The sequence below is a fragment of the Rhodnius prolixus genome, unplaced genomic scaffold (genome assembly GCF_049639745.1).
Source record: "Rhodnius prolixus isolate KJV_2025 unplaced genomic scaffold, Rpr scaffold_3, whole genome shotgun sequence".
Classification (NCBI taxonomy): domain Eukaryota; kingdom Metazoa; phylum Arthropoda; class Insecta; order Hemiptera; family Reduviidae; genus Rhodnius; species Rhodnius prolixus.
The window spans coordinates 45707406-45725415 of NW_027411603.1; the positions used below are offsets into that span (position 1 = coordinate 45707406).

Consider the following 18010-nt stretch of genomic DNA (forward strand, 5'->3'; position numbering starts at 1 on the left):
TTGTTATGGAAGTAGTTCAGAAATAGAGGGGGAAAAATGGAAAATCTCTGCTAGTTTTTATTGACACAAAACTAAGAGCAAATTAAGTATCTGTAAGAAGTAGTTGTACAATATAATGGGGTCCGCGGATTTAATATTGTTGATTATTTTTCCTTAAAGACAGCATCTTTGTTTTTGTGTAGTTTTCATCATCCATCTTTAGGGATTGGGCGGACTGTCAACATTTTTTTACTTTCTTTTTACTTACACTATTAAGAAAGAGTTGTTTTTTTTTTAGATTTCAACGGAAATATTCGTTTTAAGCCCTTTGGAAAAGGTTTTTACAAATTGGTATACATACATATAAATTGGTACATCAAAGTACGATATGTATCCACCGTAATTCTAATTATAAAAATTTTAAAAGTTTAAATTTAATATTTAGCTTAGGCGTCAGCATACAATAGCAGAATACGTTTTGGTCAGCTGGAAGTACAGAATTTTCAAGTTAGAACATTGTGTTTAATAGAAGAAGTCATTTGAGTGATTTTTTTTTTTTGTGGTGTTTGTGTTAAAAAATATTCAAATTAATATTTTTTTTCCAGTAAAAGAGAATTTGGCAATTCGTTTCTGTTTAAATTTACGCGCTCCTTGTTAAAATTAAACTCCCAACTTTACAATTTTAAAACATTAACTTTGCGCAAAACTTTTAGAACCCTTAAATATATAATAATTACATTAATTTTATTTTACTATTTTTACAAAAAATAATTCATTTTTGATTAACATTTTGAATAACACACATGTTCTTCATCCCATCTTTGTAACACATGTGATCTTCACTTAGCAAGGTAGGGCTTAAAGAAGCGTGGTTAGATATTTAAAATACTCCTTAGGTATATAAAATACGAATCTATTATTAATATAGTGTCCTATTTACGGTTGTTTATTTGACGCATTAATAGACTTAACAGTGAATAGATGTTTAGTGTTCTAAAATCATCGTATCTTTCAGTTGAATTATTGAAATAAATGTGTTTATAAAGATAAATGGTTTCATTGTAGGTGTGCCTGTTGTGGCATAGTGTACTGTGGTATCCAATGTCTGTACCTAGTAGAATAGATGGCTGTACAGGGTAAGTGATTAAAATACGAATCTATTATTAATATAGTGTCCTATTTACGGTTGTTTATTTGACGCATTAATAGACTTATCAGTGAATAGATGTTTAGTGTTCTAAAATCATCGTATCATTCAGTTGAATTATTGAAATAAATGTGTTTATAAAGATAAATGGTTTCATTGTAGGTGTGCCTGTTGTGGCATAGTGTACTGTGGTATCCAATGTCTGTACCTAGTAGAATAGATGGCTGTACAGGGTAAGTGATTAAAAAAAATCACCAGATTATTATTATGGAATTATAACATCATTTATTTAAGCTGGTTACATAAGCAGACAATTCCATTTCTGTTTCATTTTTATGCTATAGCACTGGTACAAATTAAATTATTAAACCCTTCTGAGGTTTTAATGTAGTGCTACCTCCATTTTCCAGTGTTTGTTTTCAAACATGGGTCCTTTCATCTCACCGTAAAGTTGGTCCAGCAGTTATATAGCGTGGATTTGTACGTGAAAGATTCTTAGTTCAAATCCCGCGTACACATACTTTGTTAAAAAAAAAAAAAATGACAATAGCAAAGTATGCCCCCTTCCAAAACACCTAATTGGTAGCCCCGCTTGAAAAAATGGGCACTACTTACTACTACTATATCATTATATTCATATTTATAATATATATCCATTATACTCCCAAATAAACTTGGGAAACCAATAAAAGTAGAAAGGGCATTAATACTCGTAGTATCCTAAATTTAGAGTAGTAAACAGCTCAGGTAATATCTTTGATTTTGTCCGTTGTAGCTCCCATGTATATTGTATTTCTGACCGGAACAACACCGATGTCATATGGCATCATCGAGCTGGGAAGGGTTAAAAATGGAATTTTTTTTAGAGGTAAACTTATTTTTTAAATACTGACGATATAAAATGTTTATCAACGTGGGTGAAGAACATTTAATAAATAAAACAAATTATTACTGTTGCTACATGATAAACAGTATAATTTGTGCAAAACTGAATGACCGTTTTACCCCACTCCCTTCCAGACAGTTGTTTTGCAAGGAGGTTATTCAATGTTTATTTTAATAGTGTCAAAGTGCATGTTCATGCTACCTAGCGGTAATCACTGGAACTAGTTCCTATGCAATTACATATTTCTAGTTCAAGCTACTGCCGCTAGATAGCATTGGCATGACAATACGTCTATTTTTTTTCATTCCTAATTTTAAATTAAGAACAGAATGTATAAAATTTCTAATAAGGTTGCCCATTTTCTTTAATTCAAATATAAGGACTTCAATTTCTGATTTATTCTTTGATTTAAACAGAGCAAATACCTAAATAATATATTTATAAATTTCACTCTCTTCACCAGCTATGTATAATAGAACCAACCAATCTTATGAAACTTTTTGAATAATTATGAGACAATAATATTGGTATAACAAGCGAGGAAAATTCTTAATCAATCTCCATAAGATTTATTGTGGTTTCACTATTTACGAACTAAAATTTCTATAAGTAAATCAATAAAAACTAACGATTCTTATAAGAAGTTGAAGATTTAGACTAAAAGGTTGACAACAAATCAAACGTTGTTCCTCAGCCTTTGATTCGGACTTTCATCCATTATAAATAAAACAAATTATTACTATTGCAACATGATAAACAGTATATGTCTGCAAAACTGAATGACCTTTTTACCCCACTCCCTTCGGAGTTTAGATTAGTTTGGTGCAGAGATTTCGACTTACAACCTGGTGCACCGACCAATTGTAAGCGAATACTCAACAATATTATCATTTTGATGGGAGCCGAGCTACGTATGTGCACGTTTTTTAAGGGCCTTATCCTTGTCCAGTCCTAAGTTTAACAACTTAAAATACAGAGCGTAACGATCAACCCGATCAAATGTAGCAGCCAAGTTAACGAAGAAAGCTAAGACCTTCTGCTTTTTCAAACTTAAATTAATCTTAATGATGCTCAGTAGGTTATATTGTTCACCATTGAGTTGGATTTACGGAAACACGCCTGAAATTCTATAAGGTTTTGTTCGTTAACACATAATGAAATCCTTTCTGAAAGAAGACCAGTAAACAATTGCCTATAGTATTAGACAAAAATCCTTTTTTTAAAGCCATTCTGTACTAAACTAAACAGACCGCTAAATAAATTTACAGAAGCACAATAATAAAATTTAAAACAATATTTTAGTATGTTGCTTGTTCTTTATTAAAGGTTTTCCACATTTTAATATTGAAGTATTATATATTAATTAATAACATACATATGTTTTGTAAATAGTTATACAAATCTCTTTTAATTTTACAATATTCGCTAATACAAGTGGACTTGGTATACTTCAGTGTTTACTGCTTACATAAAGTGCGCCCCCTCCTAGAAAATACAATTCTAAAAAATTATCTATGTGTCAAAAAAAAAAACAAGACTAAAATTTATACCACGTCTTATTAATTATTAATTATTTTATTTATTTTATTTCACTATTTTTCAAAAAAAAATTTACAGCTGATTAACATTTTTCATTATCACACACCATATGTTTTGTAACAATGTTTGTAACCTCCCTCAGTTGGCAAGTGTTAGTGAGACGTAAGGATGGACGCAGTAGAGTTCACCAACCAATATTTATTTAAACTGATAAATCATCGTCTGGAAATGGATGAAAGCCTAAAACAACTAATCTGCAGAGTAGATACCCGAGGCATGGCCTAATTTTGAAGGGATTATTTATTTGTTACCTTGTAAACAGTTGAGGAGTCTTTGAATCATTCGTCCTGTGGTGGCCTTATGGAGGAAGTTACGAAAGTGTGCGAATCGTGGATCCCTATGGATAAGGTAAGTTAATTTTCTTTTGCTTTGGTGTGAAAGATGTGTTTTAACTAAAATTTCGCGTTATACGTAGCGGAATGCAATAGAATTTAGGATCGTTAGTTTATCTAAGGTGTGTGGGGGCGGAGTCCCTCAATTGTAATAAAATTATAACCTTTATTGTGAATTTTTGTAGCTGTTCTAATGAACCGCGAGTTTGACATATGAATGTTAAACAGTGCCTGTAAAAATGTTTTACATTTGTAAAATTGCGTGTTGCGTTAGAGATGGTAACAGCGAAATAAAATCACTTCAAAAATAGTCCACGCCCCGGGTATCTATTCTGCAGATTTACCTACAAAATCTGTTAGGGATTTAACAGTGTTCTATGATGGACGAAATCAATGATTAATTTCACATTCAGGTGATAACAAATATTAATGCTTGGTGTTATTTTAAAATTAGCGTGTTTTGAGATATTATTTTTAAAACCATATTTTCTTTTATTACAAACATCTCAAAACGAAAGTGGAGTTTTAGTGAAGTTCTTTGAACCATTTATTCTTATTAGCTATATTAATAGCAACAATTGCTAAATTTCACGCTGAATAAATTCAGGACGAACAGTATAGATCAAATAGTTTCGTTTTAATTTGTTGTATCATTGAATAGAATGCTTTTTATTCCAAGATTAACTCTATTTTTATTTCATTGTATAATGATTTTCAGATTGAAAACAGCCAATAAGTGAAAAACTGTCCAACAACCAAAGTGGAAATGAAAAGACGTTGAGTAAACATCGATCAAATGAGTAAGTACAAACAACTTTCGTTATTAATCAATTACTTTAAAAAAGGATTATTTAGGTATAGGTATTATTTGCATGTTTGTATCACCATCTTATTTATTATTAAATGATTTACTGATTATTAAAAAAAAATCTGAATCTTCGGTTCGCATTGATCTTATCATTCGTAATGACCTCAAAATCTTTTATCTTCCATCTAGTGAAATCCTTTTTTGCCCAATTTTATTTTATTGTTTTGTGGAAGCTCTTACACTTCTTCTCTTACATCTCATTGTACTTAACATGTATAATATTGAATAATTACTACATTATTATGTTTAAGGAAAAGTTTTATATTTAAAGAAAATTTCAATACATAAGTTGTGACGAGAGAAATTCGTGAATGCTCTCAACAGAATTCGGTAGTGTAGCTCATTAGTGCATCGACTAAACTAAGTTATGAATGTTATTTTTAAGTTTTTAGATTTTGTAGGCTTTTAATGGATCTTGTAGGTTACACTGAGTAAATGGTTTTTAGTTTTTCGCTTTAAGTTCATTAAACATTTTTTAAATAATGTGTGTTATTATATTTTTCCAATCAAATTAATTTTATTCCTAAGAAATAAGTGTGTTTTTTAGAAATATATTTCATTAACACTGAATAAAAAGGTTAAGGTTAAAAAAAAATCTATAAATTTAATAGATAAGTCTCTTTATTTAATTTTTATAATAAACAAAAATCATTTGGTTGAAACATAAAGTAAAAAAGTTTAAGTTTTTTTAAACATATGTACATATGTAGGATCTAAGATCTCTAATATGTTATGGTATTGCTTAAATCCTTGGACTCTTATAGCCCTTAGCCAACTTACAAATGCCCTCTAGGGTCGTCCATTTGTGCTTTCTACGGACTTTACCTTTAGGATGAGTGTAAACTTATCTCGCTTTTTCCATCTACTTTTTTTCATGTCATTCCACTTCATATTTTCAAATAATGATGTAAATATCTTGATTAGTTATAGATTTAACGTTTTTAGAACTTAGGTGTTTAAGTAACGTCTTCAGTTGATCTAACATACTCTCTTCTTTTTTCAACATTACCATGTTCTTGGTAAAAATTTTCACTTACATAACAGTAGTTTTGGTTACTTTAATATAATAGTTGAACAAATGATTGCACATTCAGATTCAATTAACTTCATTATAACATTAATTACCACATTGTAATCTACAATCTATTACTTCAGCTTTTTTTTTCCTTCTATTTCATTCGAAAGAAGAAAAATATATCTTTAAATTTTCCTGAAGCTTCTTTGCTCTCTCTGATTAAGTTCTTTTTTGATAGTTCACTTATGCACTCTCACTTCTATCGTGTATGCTTAATATAATTTTATAAAGTTATTATTTTTACGTTAATCATAAAAACAAAAGAATGTAATATTTTAAATTTAATATTATTTTAGATTCAGTATTATAAATATACTGAATATAAATATAAATTAACAATAATTTGTAAATATTATTTAGGCAACAGTGAAATGAAACCCAAGTATAACCTTCTTACATTTACGTACTGGTCTGCTAGGATGACCAATTATGACATGCTCCTAAAAGTAAATAATTTGCAGAAAACTTTGATAACTGACTAGAATAACATTAGCAACTAATCAAAATCAAGATTATCTACCACTTTCTGTTATGGAAATAACTGTAAGTACTAAACAGGTTAATTAATATTAATTAATGAATTTTAAAGAAAGAAACATAAAGCTCAAGTTAAACCAAATTTCTAAATTTAGTAAAGTAGTGGGTAGCCTTTTCGTTTAATTTTAGAGTTTATCTTCTGAATTATTGATAAATTGCCCATAAAAAAAATTCGCAATCGAGGAAAGTTTTTTGATTCCCTCGTCCAGTTACTGTCACGTTTCGCTGGTGTGAAAGCTCATCTTCCTAAACTAGTGCAGTAAATAATTATACTTTACTCCCTTTTTTAGCGTACGTCCTCTTATTCCATTAGTATTATTTTTGTCTGATCGTCAATTTTGGTTTTGTGTAATCTTTTTTGTAGGTATTCCTTAATTTCTTGCATCACCAATCTCATTCCGTTGAGCTAGCTTACGTGTTTAGATTTCTTGAAGTTTGCCTAAAGGCATGACCCTGATTTATTCGTAAGCATGTGATGATAATAAGTAGTACATCTCCTTCTTAAGCTGGTTTTGTTAGTTTTTTTCGATTTACTTGTACGTATGATTTTATGGTATTATATGCAATAATGGTTCTTTTTTTGTTCGTAATTCCCTTCCAAGTTTTAATTTCTTCCTTTTTAAATAACATCGTTTTTATAATTCTGTTAGAGAACCATTTCACTTTTCTTCAATATTTTTCTCTTAGACATGTTTAGGATTATGACGTCTGTCATTTTGCATTGTTCCAATGATGTTAGAATCGTGTAGGTGAACCAATTTGAAGTTTTTTCTGCATTATTTATTGAATTCTTCAAATAAAAGTTTAAATGGCGAAAAGCTATTCATTTTTGTTGCTCCCTATAGTAGAGCTAGTTTAAACCAGAGTTTAAGGCAATATCTATTTGGAAGGTCGCGAGAAAGTTGTGTGAATTTCAACTAAAAGTTTTTAAACCACGTCTAATTTACATTAAATTCAATTTGAGAAATATTATTATAGATGTTTTTATCGTGGTTTTTTAATGCTAGGTGAAACTCGTACAATATTACAATTATTTTAATTACAACAAGTAATGATTCTTTGAGGACAACTCAGTAAACATTTTAATTATTTAAATAACAATAATGTTGATTTTCAGAATTAATATTGTTGATACCACAGTACTGCCTGCAAAACTGTTCATCAATGGAAGCGTAAGTGCCAAACTTGCAGGCCTTATCTTAGCAGCTTATCTATTACCTGAGATGAATTTTTAAGTGTCCTTCTGTACTTACCGCAGCACGACCATCAATATGAAGTGATTCTCATCCAGGTAAGTCCTATTATTTATTATGTTCAGCGTGTTATAACATGAACTAAAACTTTTTTTCATATAAATTATTCGTTTTTTTTTGTATCTGAAAGAAGTTTTAATTTTTGTAATTTAATTGAAAACTTCAATTAAATAAATAAACTTTAATTAATTTCCAAAAAAATAATTTAATAATAAAAATGCTAGTAAATTATTTTCTAATATATTATATTATATTTTTCCAATCAAATTAATTTTATTCCTAAGAAATAAGTGTGTTTTTTAGAAATATATTTCATTAACATTGAATAAAAAGGTTAAGGTTAAAAAAAAATCTATAAATTTAATAGATAAGTCTCTTTATTTAATATTTATAATAAACATAAATTGTTACATAAGTTTTTCTTAAAACTAGGTGAAACACAGTAAACATTTTAATTATTTAAATTACAAGAAATAATGATTTTCAGTATCAATACTGGTGATATCCATAGTACTTGCCTGCAATGCTGTTCATCAACGGATGCCCAAGTGAAAAGATGTCAAAGATCAACCCGATGGGAATATAACAGCAAACATTGGTTAGGAATCTATAAAAAAAGTAAGTAGTTATTATACGTATTATGCATGTGTTAATCAAAAATAAAAATTGCATGTTTAAAAAAACAAATAAAAAAGTAATTAGGTAGGTTACATTGAGTAAATTGTTTTTAGTTTTATTTCCGCTTAAAGTTCATTAAACATTTTTTAAATATGTGATATATAATGAGTTAATGGGGCAACTTATTCGGTGTAGCGTATCCTTAGTGTCAAATTCCTACGTATTTTCACCATTTCATTTTTATACTCATTCATCCTATCTATTTTCAGACAGCTTTTTAATATTTTCAGCTGTTATTTGCAAATTTTATTCCTATAATAACTTTTTGTCAGTATTATAGTCAAGTTCAGAGTTTGGTAAAACGTAGTCGCGATTTACACGTAGATAAACGTCTAAAGGAAAGATTTAGGTTTTTAAAAAACGATCAAATCTTTAGCTTAATCATAGTCTTCTTTATTTAATTTTTATAATACATAAATTGTTATAGATGATTTTCTCGGACTTCTTATAATCTTATAAGTAGGTGAAACTCTCCTTACAACATTTAAATTATTTTAATAACGATAAATAATGTTGATTTTCAGAATTAATATTGTTGATACCAAAGTACTGCCTGCAAAACTGTTCTTTAATGGAAGCCCAAGTGAAAAAGACGTGAAACATCAATCCAATGTGAATATATCAGCAAACATTGGTTAGGATCTATAAAAAAAAAAGGTACGTAATTATTATACGTAATATGTATGATTTCACCAAAATTAAAAATTGCATGTTAAAAAAAATATAATTTTTTTGCTGAATAAAAGTCTTAAAAAAAGTTATTTTATTTATTTTTCCTTTTTATGTGTTAATTAATATGAAAAAGTTAAAATAAAACGAAAAAAATTAATAATATTTTATTAATATTCTAAAGTGCTGATGAAAAAGCGAAAAAATAAAAAAGATAACCTAAAAGGAAGGTTACAAAGTCTAGAGAGTGGTAGAAGTAAAAAAGGAAACCTAGAGGGAAGGTTAAACATGGTCGACAGTGTCGTGAGAGTGTGCAAGAGCAACAGTCAGCTGGGCGATCTAGGAGCCAGTGGATCAGGTGAGTTAAATGCCGCCATCTTGCTCCAGGAGGCTATATAACTAAGTTCGCTGGAAGGGCGGGGCAGGGTGGGGAGAACCGTCGAAGCGACAACATCTCCCCACTACGTCACTATCACTCAACATCATGATTCTTTGAAGAGAGAGGTGATGAATAGTTAGACTAGACTAGATAAGATATGTTTGGAGCGACGAGCGATATACCCCCCTTCATCACTCAAGTCGTACTGAATGAAAATGGCTCTTGCACCTGTATTTATAGTGTTACCTGGCGGCCATTTTTAAAACAGCTGTTCTATAGAAAGTCCAGTAAGTGCTGCTACCTGGTGGCTACTTCTGGAACTATTTTCTCACCTGTCTGATAAGTGGCGCCCTCTGACGGATTTTTTTAGAACTAATTTTTTACCTTTATTATTTTAGGTTTCTCTGTTAGTTTTAAACGTTTTTTAGGAATTATTTTTGTATTTTATTGACTTGTATGTAGATTTTTCTTATAATAGAATGTAAAGTATGAAGTATATGCAAATAAATATTTATTTATTTTATATTAAAGGTTATTATTTATTCTCCTAATAATAATACTAAAATACAATATTACTTTTTTATTTTTTTAAAGAAAGTTTTTTAAAATAAATTTTTATAAACTTTACAAATTATTTTTAATATCAAAACTTAGTTTAAAATTATAATTTTACACAGAAGACATGCATATTTAAATGATCACAGCAACTCACTTGACCTAGATAGGACCACCTTACGTTTAGATCTTTTACGTCTTTTTCAACTGGGCTTCTATTGATAAATAGTGCATCAGGCAGCACTCCCAGTATCAGCAGTTAATCTGAAAATCAACATGATTTAATATAATTAAAATAAAATGTTTGAGTTATGTCTTCAATTAAGAATCTAGAGAAAAAAATCTATTATAGATAAATAAAATAGATATTATATGTATTTCAGGAAAGTTTTTGAATGCAAAAACTTTAAAGGTGAAACAATTTTTGGTTGATAATTTAGACAATTTGATAACAAGAGAATTTAATTTCAATTTAATTTGTACATAATGTGTTGTTCACTTCTGTAAGCAGTTTATTATTATAATAATATTTCTCAAATTGAATTTACCTGATAAACCATTTAATATAACTCCAAAAGAATTTAATGTAAATTAGACGTGGTTTAAAAACTTTTAGTTGAAATTCACACGACTTTCTCTCGACCTTCCAAATAGATATTGCCTTAAACTCTGGTTTAAACTAGCTCTACTATAGGGAGCAACAAAAATGAATAGCTTTTCGCCATTTAAACTTTTATTTGAAGAATTCAATAAATAATGCAGAAAAAACTTCAAATTGGTTCACCTACACGATTCTAACATCATTGGAACAATGCAAAATGACAGACGTCATAATCCTAAACATGTCTAAGAGAAAAATATTGAAGAAAAGTGAAATGGTTCTCTAACAGAATTATAAAAACGTTTAAAAAGGAAGAAATTAAAACTTGGAAGGGAATTACGAAAAAACAGAACCATTATTACATATGATACCATAAAATCATACGTAGATGTAAATCGCACATAACCGCAAACTAACAAAACCAGCTTTAGAAGCAAGATGTACTACTTATTATCATCACATGCTCACCAATAAATCAGGGTCATGCCTGTAGGCAAACTTCAAGAAATCTAAACACGTAAGCTCACTCAACGGAATGAGATTGTTGATGAAAGAAATTAAGGAATACCTACAAAAAAGATTCCACATAACACCAAAATTGACGATCAGAGAAAAAAAATAATACCAATGGAATAAGAAGACGTACGCTAAAAAAGTGAACGTAGTTATCATGAAAGGAGCGAAACGTATAAAGTATAATTATTTACTGCACTAGTTTAAGAAGATGAGCTTTCACGCCAGCGAAACGTGACAGTAACTGGACGAGGGAACCAAAAAACTTTCCTCGATTGCGAATTTCTTTTATAGGCAATTTATCAATAATTCAGAAGATAAACTCTAAAATTATAAGAAAAGGCTACCCACTACTTTATTGAATGTAGAAATTCGGGTAAATCTGCAGAATAGCCCACGGAGGTGTGGCCTAATATCGAAGTGATTTTGATTCGCTGTTACCATGTAACCCGCCTATTTCAAATATAAATATATTTATTTATTTTATATTTACATTTAAATCTGGCGGGTTACATTTTAACAGCGAATCAAAATCACTTCGAATTACTACTTCAAGATTGATAATTTTATTTAAATTTTATTCGTGGGGGCTGTGCCCCCACACCCCTGATCTATTTTTTATTTTTATGGAGGACTTCGCCCTCACACCCCCTCCTAAACTACCAAACCACCCTTAATTTTACAGTTGAGTCACATCATTCATTACAATAAATACAAAGAACAACATAAAAAGAAACTTACCTTATTCAGTGGAATCTCTATCCTGGCGGTGTGTAAACGTTCCTCACTCCTTCCAAAAATGCTCTCATCCGATCGTCCTAGGAAGAATTACTCCTTTGCCACATATACTCTGCTAAATAGGAGTCAAACTGGCCAGTGGCAATTCTTCGTGGAAGGTGCCTTTTTATTGAGCTCCATGTGCCCACAATAGCATTAGTGTGCACTCCAGTTTCAGGGTCTTTGAAATTTAGGGAATGGTTCACTTTCAAATGTTGAAACCCTTCGTCTTCCAGACAGTCATATGACTTCCAACAGTCCGAGTAAATTGTGGATCCTGGCAGTATGAAAGTCTTAATGACATATAGCAACGTATCTTTATCCCTAGTGTCAGCAATACTGAATTTAATCATTTAAATTCTAATCCTCTCTACACCACCCAACACCCATCTACCATTCACATGCTTTCCTCTGTTATACTTTCTTTCGCCAAACTTGCTTTCGTCAATTTCAACAATCTTTCCTAATCCACCAAGCATACAGCTCTCATTTAAAACAATATCCATACACACTTCTCTGTAAAAACTTCGCCAATCACACACAGTATGTTCAGTCGATCAGTACGTAAATGTAAGAAGGTTATACTTGGGTTACATTTCACGGCTGTCTAAATGATATTTACAAATTATTGTTAATTTATAACTTCATTTAAAAATACTGAATCTAAAATAATATTAAATTTAAAACATTACATTTTGTTTTTATGATTAACGTAAAAATAATAACTTTATAAAATTAAATTAAGCACACACGATAGTAGTGAGAGGGCATAAGTGAATTATCAAAAAAGAACTTAACCAGAGTTCTGGTAAATTTACTGGAGCGAGCAAAGAAGCTTCAGGAAAATTTAAAGATATATCCTTTCAAAGTTCGAAGGAAATAGAAGGAAAAAAAAGAGCTGAAGTAATAGATTGTAGTTTACTATGAGGTAATTAATGTTATAATAAAGTTAATTGAATCTGAGAGTTTCATCATTTGTTTAACTATTATATTAAAGTAATCAAATCTAAATATTGTCATGTAAGTAAAAATGTATACTAAGAACATGGTAATGTCGACAAAAACAAGAGAGTGTAAGTTAGATCAACTGAAGAAGTTACTTAAACAGCTAAGTTCTAAAAACGTTAAATCTATAACAACTAATCAAGACATTTACATCATTATTTGAAAATATGAAGTGAAATGACCTGAAAAAAAGTTGATGGAAAAAGCGAGATCAGTACGCTCATCTTAGTGTAACTACCCAGAGTTATGTTTTCCAAAATATAAACAGTGCGTGGTCTTTTATGACAAATTAAGATAAAGAAAGTATGAAAAATGGAGTGTAGAATCTTGATTTTTAATAATAATAGAGTCAGCACTCAGCGGAAACATCGAAATCGTCACATTATACGATTTTCGCTTGGCGCTTTTATTTTCTTGAAAAGTTCTGTTAACGGCTCATTTTCTAAAGAACAATAATTTTTTTTTACAGAACAAGAACCTTTTCATTCAATGAAAATAAAATATATTTCCAAAAAACATACTTATTTTATCCACTTATTGAAAAATACAACACACATAATTTACTTATTACCAAAAACAAAAAAACTCAGGACACTAAATTAATTTAAAACAAAAACACGGAAAAAAATATGAGAACTTTTACCATGTTAAAAATAACTAACTTTTATGAATAATGTTTTTTAAATGTAGTAAGAATAATAATTTTGAAAAAGAAACTATTTACTAACCTTCAGTTCCTCAAATGCATAGTGGTGATCCACATAGGGTGATAACACACAGAAACAAATAACTATTTATAAATAACAGTTCCCAGACAGTTTTATTATTTTAAACGATAAATTATCGCCTAGCATCGGCAACGACGCACCACATCGCCTACATCAACCCAGAACCAGAAAAACCTCTTCACTTCTACTGCATCCCAGTGTTGCCTTGTCTAATTCCAATCAATTCACTGCTTACAATATTGACTTCGAAGAGCAAAAAAATCCAGACAAATTAATCTTTGTACTATTTTTTTATGGTCTACGACTAAGATGGTTGTCTTAAGCTCCTGTTTATAATTAGTTAAAAATAACGTCACGTATTTTATGTAAATTATTTTAAATGAATGTATGTTTGTACATTGAAAAAGAATTTAATAAAGACTTTACTATTATTATTATTTATCTTTTTATTAGACCAATTCTGTGTGACATCCATTTCGAATAATTTAATATTTTTAATTACCCATTTAATAAATTAGCTTTAATTAACTCAAGTTTTTTGTTATAAGGAATATCAATTTTTCCTTAATCACTTTTGAGCAATTACTTTTAATTTGAAACAAATCTCTCGTATAATTTTCTTCTACAAATCTTAGATTTCCCATTTAAGTACCTCGTTATTAGAATGGTTAATTGCAATTACTCGTAGGATATTGAATTTATAAGCCTGTTCTTAAAAATTACTCTTCTTATACTTTGGGGCACAAACATCAATTGAAAAGTGCCATATCTTTACAGAAAAGAAGAACTATAGTATGAAAGATTGAGTGCTCCGAAAATTCTATTCGAACTGTAAAATTTTCTGGATGTTGATATCTGTACCCAAACAGAACCAAAAGCAATGAAGGATTTGGTTTAATAAATAGAAGTAGGATAGACAAAAATACTTTGTATTAACAACTGAATAGTAAAGAAATGATTGCACTTTGTTTAAAAATGTGCACACATGTTTAAACCATAGCAGGCTTGTAAAAGAAAATATTATATGTGAAACTTAATTTAAAAAAAAACAAAAAACGGGAACAAATCAACTTCTGTTAATAAGTAATTTTGCAATAGCAATGGGGGACATAATTTATAAGGATAAAATTTTGTTCTGATGCAACTTACGAGAATAGACAGAGAATATAACACTGCCAGAAGTAACTGAGACATAAGAGTGATTTAACGTCATAATGTAAATAAGTTTCTCTCCAGCTTAACTGTCTAAATAGTCCAGTTACTTTTTGTTTTTCTTGTTTTTTAATATCCAAATGTTGAGCTTCGCATACGTCAAGAGCATCAGTATTAAATGTTTCTGCCTTATTAGTTGACGGTGTAATACAGCGTTCGCCATACCTACGTCATGCTTCAAGATTTTATTGTTATCATGGAAGCAATCATTCAAATTCACTACATTTTTTTTTACATAAAATCCTAATGAGTATACAATTTTATACGAATAGCGCATAACTGCAAGAGAGAACTACATATTTGCTCGGTTGAAATTGAGTGAGACGAAATTATGACAGTGTTCAATTTTCAACCAACCATTGACACGGTACATTATCCATAAACTCTACTTACTCCTCCAACTCTCTCCAATTTTGAAACATGAAATTGGAAAAAAAAAAACAGCAATTGAAAAGCCAAATTAATTTTCTAGAGTTATAAATGAAAAGTGGAAAGATAAGCTGCCCGACGATTGTTGTAATAGAGGTTTTTTACAAAACATATATTGTGAGCATTCTCCAATCCTGGGAATAGTGTTGCAATCTCAGGCAGAAATATGCATACATTTAAATATATAAAATTATTAAAAAAAAAAAAAATTTAATTACGAAACTAATAATCAGCTTCCAAACTCTTTGAACGAATGTTCGTTTACTGATTGAATTTTATATATTTTTTTTTTTTATAATTATTATCTTTTACTAGCGCTAAGGATTCAGGTCATATTTTCAATTGTTATTTTTGCTCTTCGAGAAACTGAACTTGGTTTCATCACAACTAACTTGACTGAACGCACTATACAAACTACAATGATACCATCTCCTCAGAAGTGGCAGAAAACAGTCAAGATGTTGACTAATACATCGCTCACATGTAAAATGGCCTCAACAATGAGAATGTAATTTTTGAAAATGCCAACGTCTGATTTGGCCACTTGTACAATAACGAGAAAACAATTTACTGTTTCTCTTATCCACACTTAACTAATTTTGAACGAAATTAAATTCTACTTAACCACTTATTCACTGGGATGATAGAATAATAATAGTTTTATACTTTCGACGGAATACTTTATTCTATTGAAAAGATTTAAAAACATTGGTAAACTACAAACTAGTCACAAAGCTGTTAAAATATTCTCCTGGAAACAGAATATTGGAATAAATAAATTAATACCATTTTTAGAAGGCCATAAATAGAAGATCATTTAATTTATAGCAATGCAACGATTTGGAATTCTATTCTTTATTATTTTTTAACGATCTTCTTTTTTTCTTGCTTTTATTTTGCTCTTTGATAACGTCCATCGCCACCATTTGGATTATCTTCTGAGAAATGTACGATTCCTTGTCACTACGGTCGACGCTAATTCTACTGATGCTGCTCGGATGATTCATGAGATAATTTTTTGCTTGAACGATAGCTCTATCACATTGTTCCTTCAAATTGAAGCATTTCTTATTTAGTACCTAAAAACAAAAAATAGAACAATATACCCTGATGCATTAAAGTTTATATTTACAATAAAATGTCATGTAATTTACAGAAGTTATTTCACTAAGATTTACACTGATTGAGAAAAGAAAAATGGTAAACATTTGCAATGGTAAAACATTAATTCTATTGTGAAATACCTTCGACTTATTATTCTTTGCTTGTACTTGGTTTATTTCTTCCGATTTTTTAGGTATTGAGCTCATTTTATTTCCTTTTTTTGAAATATCTAATTAATTAGTTATTTTAAAATAATAATTTATCAATATTAAGCGAAATATTTTTGCAACTATTGATTTTTTTAAATTTTAATGGGCCATATATATCTAAAAAATAATTATATGTATTCATAAAAGTTCATTTCATAATTGCAGATGTTTGTTTTTTGTTGCTGTTTTAAACAGACAGCGAAATTCAAATTAGGAAAATATCTTGGATAAAGGGATACGACTTTTCTTACTAAACTTTAACATAATGAAAATTTGTCGACGAAAAATAGCTAAAAACCAAAAACTATGATTTTAAAAAAATGGCACTTCTGTTCTAAAAATTCTTCTACAAATTTGGATTTTTACATGCGACATATTGAATTTTGTTAATATGATTATAAATTAATGAGGCCATTTATTATACTTAAATGGGACTTTAAAAAAAGTTCAACCAATCTATCCTAAAGAGACCACTTTCCTGTTATGGTTTCGTTTGTATGTTGCATCATGAGCTTTTATAAAAATTATTTATTGGAAAATTTACAACTGCATAAACTTGGATCTAGTAAACATGATACTTATCACTAATTATATGATACTTACTTGCACTTGCAAGAGTGCACCAGTTTCCACTGACAACCCTCCGAGACAATTACGAGTACATATTATGTAAAATATGCAGGCGATAGATAGTGAATCAGATGAAAGTATTTACAAGGGACTGAGAAATGCAGACTGAGAGATGCGAATGAGATGAAGGTCTTCATAAGTAAAGTTGAGGGAGATGAGAGTAATTAGTAGAACAGTAGCGTTTAGAATTTAAAGAGAAGTCGGATATTTTACATATCTACAACGAACTATAGATCACTTGATTAGAGTGTTCGTGGTCGCTGGTAGGCGCTTGGTAAAGCCCCACCCAAGCCCATAAGGGGCAGTATATTGCAGTTAAGGACTGTATAATCATTTATACAAAAATCAGTCCGATCAGCCAGGTGAGTTTCTGAAATTTAGGCAATGTAAATTTATCGGTCAAGCAACAGCAATGAGAGTTCGTCGTAGTGTACCCCAGGCAATTGGCGTTCCATGGGAGAATTTAAAGAGAACTGCGAGAAGGAGGGTTCATGGTGATCTTTATTTTTTTTGGTTAGCAGATCTAGCGTGTCCAGGATCAAAGGTTTTAACAAAGTTAATTGACATGTTCACAAGTTTTATTTACCTTACTGCTAGAAATATGTTCGACATCCTTATTTTACTGATTCAACATTTAAATAAATAAAAAACAGAAAAAGAGTTTTCGCAGTTAAATCTAAAAATAATGTTCAGCTATTTACAAAAGAAAATGTTTTCTATCTTACATAATAATGACGTACATTTATTCTAGATTAGCGCCCCATGTCCTTGTTGAAATGTTAACCAGCAGAGGAAAGCAGTCGTCTAGTTTTGACTAATCGTTGTCTGATGAAAACTATATATAT

The 18010-nt window shown here is 29.8% G+C and overlaps 2 long non-coding RNA genes across 3 annotated transcripts; one reads left to right on the top strand and one right to left on the bottom strand.

Moving 5' to 3' along the window:
• Positions 1 to 1145: 1145 nt before the first annotated feature.
• LOC141453115 (uncharacterized) lies at positions 1146 to 9011 on the top strand. The gene is made up of 7 exons (XR_012457786.1): positions 1146 to 1359; positions 3694 to 3959; positions 4662 to 4743; positions 6247 to 6429; positions 7541 to 7714; positions 8164 to 8294; positions 8879 to 9011. It is a non-coding gene; the product is annotated as an uncharacterized lncRNA (long non-coding RNA).
• On the bottom strand, positions 8861 to 13932 carry LOC141453117 (uncharacterized). 2 transcript variants are annotated; one of them, XR_012457789.1, is made up of 4 exons: positions 13582 to 13932; positions 11813 to 12125; positions 10115 to 10221; positions 8861 to 8996 (listed from the first exon to the last, which is right to left on the bottom strand). It is a non-coding gene; the product is annotated as an uncharacterized lncRNA (long non-coding RNA). The 2 variants fall into 2 exon arrangements; XR_012457788.1 differs by lacking the exon at positions 13582 to 13932 and having other exon boundaries at positions 11813 to 12519.
• Positions 13933 to 18010: the final 4078 nt, after the last annotated feature.